Here is a 2500-nt window from a genome sequence, read left to right as displayed (position 1 = left end):
CCCCGCACCGCTCTTTCTTGGCTCATTCGAAATTACTGTCTTTCGCTCTGACATGCCTTACCTAGGGTTAGGTTAGTATGCTTGCACGTTTGTACTTTAACTTTTTCGGCTCGGCTTCTTTGGACGCCGATGCCGGCGACGCAGCACTCTCTCGCCCGCCAGCCACCGAGAAAAGGGTGCGCTCCGACCGGCCCCGCACCGCTCTTTCTTGGCTCATTCGAGTTTACTGTCTTTCGCTCTGACATGCCTTACCTAGGGTTAGGTTAGTATGCTTGCACGTTTGTACTTTAACTTTTTTCGGCTCGGCTTCTTTCGACGCCGATGCCGGCGACGCAGCACTCTCTCGCCCGCCAGCCACCGAGAAAAGTGTGCGCTCCGACCGGCCCCGCACCGCTCTTTCTTGGCTCATTCGAAATTACTGTCTTTCGCTCTGACATGCCTTACCTAGGGCTAGGTTAGTATGCTTGCACGTTTGTACTTTAACTTTTTTCGGCTCGGCTTCTTTCGACGCCGATGCCGGCGACGCAGCACTCTCTCGCCCGCCAGCCACCGAGAAAAGGGTGCGCTCCGACCGGCCCCGCACCGCTCTTTCTTGGCTCATTCGAGTTTACTGTCTTTCGCTCTGACATGCCTTACCTAGGGTTAGGTTAGTATGCTTGCACGTTTGTACTTTAACTTTTTTTGGCTCGGCTTCTTTCGACGCCGATGCCGGCGACGCAGCACTCTCTCGCCCGCCAGCCACCGAGAAAAGGGTGCGCTCCGACCGGCCCCGCACCGCTCTTTCTTGGCTCATTCGAGTTTACTGTCTTTCGCTCTGACATGCCTTACCTAGGGTTAGGTTAGTATGCTTGCACGTTTGTACTTTAACTTTTTTCGGCTCGGCTTCTTTCGACGCCGATGCCGGCGACGCAGCACTCTCTCGCCCGCCAGCCACCGAGAAAAGGGTGCGCTCCGACCGGCCCCGCACCGCTCTTTCTTGGCTCATTCGAAATTACTGTCTTTCGCTCTGACATGCCTTACCTAGGGTTATGTTAGTATGCTTGCACGTTTGTACTTTAACTTTTTTCGGCTCGGCTTCTTTCGACGCCGATGCCGGTGACGCAGCACTCTCTCGCCCGCCAGCCACCGAGAAAAGGGTGCGCTCCGACCGGCCCCGCACCGCTCTTTCTTGGCTCATTCGAGTTTACTGTCTTTCGCTCTGACATGCCTTACCTAGGGTTAGGTTAGTATGCTTGCACGTTTGTACTTTAACTTTTTTCGGCTCGGCTTCTTTCGACGCCGATGCCGGCGACGCAGCACTCTCTCGCCCGCCAGCCACCGAGAAAAGGGTGCGCTCCGACCGGCCCCGCACCGCTCTTTCTTGGCTCATTCGAGTTTACTGTCTTTCGCTCTGACATGCCTTACCTAGGGTTAGGTTAGTATGCTTGCACGTTTGTACTTTAACTTTTTTCGGCTCGGCTTCTTTCGACGCCGATGCCGGCGACGCAGCACTCTCTCGCCCGCCAGCCACCGAGAAAAGGGTGCGCTCCGACCGGCCCCGCACCGCTCTTTCTTGGCTCATTCGAAATTACTGTCTTTCGCTCTGACATGCCTTACCTAGGGTTAGGTTAGTATGCTTGCACGTTTGTACTTTAACTTTTTTCGGCTCGGCTTCTTTCGACGCCGATGCCGGCGACGCAGCACTCTCTCGCCCGCCAGCCACCGAGAAAAGGGTGCGCTCCGACCGGCCCCGCACCGCTCTTTCTTGGCTCATTCGAGTTTACTGTCTTTCGCTCTAACACACCTTACCTAGGGTTAGGTTAGTATGCTTGCACGTGCGGTCTCTTGAACTTTTTTGGTTTGGTTAGTTTGGACCTGGTCGTATTGCGAAATTGTGCGATCCAATGGGCGGCGGCGACGCCCCCTTTTCGTATTGCGAAATGACACGTGGGCTTCGTCGCGGATGAGTGAGTAACGGCCAATCACGTGTCAACAATCGGCGCGAATCCAGCCAAGCGAGCGAGCGGTAATCACGTGGAAGATTTTGAAACGGGGCGCGAGCCAATGGAGGGCGACGACGCCCCCTTTTCGTATTGCGAAATGACACGTGGGCTTCGTCGCGGATGAGTGAGTAACGGCCAATCACGTGTCAACAATCGGCGCGAATCCAGCCAAGCGAGCGAGCGGTAATCACGTGGAAGATTTTGAAACGGGGCGCGAGCCAATGGAGGGCGACGACGCCCCCTTGTCGTATTGCGAAATGTCGTATCGCGGATGAGTGACGGCTTCTCATTAAACCTTGCTCAAGCGACCGTCGTCCCCGTTCGGCGTGGTGAAGATAAGTCCGACGTGCCCTGTCCGGCAAAAAAAAAAACAAGACAAGTCCGGCGCGGGAAAAAAAAAAGACAAGTCCGACACCACGGGCGGACGGAGTCGAAAAAAAAAGCAAGTCCCAAAAGGACAAATCGTAGATCTGGAGGATGACTTTCAACACATCGCAGTGAGAAACTGCTCTAGTGGG

At 55.2% G+C, this 2500-nt stretch overlaps 1 pseudogene; it reads right to left on the bottom strand.

Moving 5' to 3' along the window:
* Nucleotides 1-2439: 2439 nt before the first annotated feature.
* Nucleotides 2440-2500, bottom strand: part of LOC144423800 (large subunit ribosomal RNA) — a 3895-nt pseudogene continuing 3834 nt past the window's right edge.

The sequence above is a fragment of the Styela clava genome, chromosome 5, assembly GCF_964204865.1.
Source record: "Styela clava chromosome 5, kaStyClav1.hap1.2, whole genome shotgun sequence".
Classification (NCBI taxonomy): domain Eukaryota; kingdom Metazoa; phylum Chordata; class Ascidiacea; order Stolidobranchia; family Styelidae; genus Styela; species Styela clava.
This window is presented reverse-complemented; position numbering and strand designations above follow the sequence as displayed.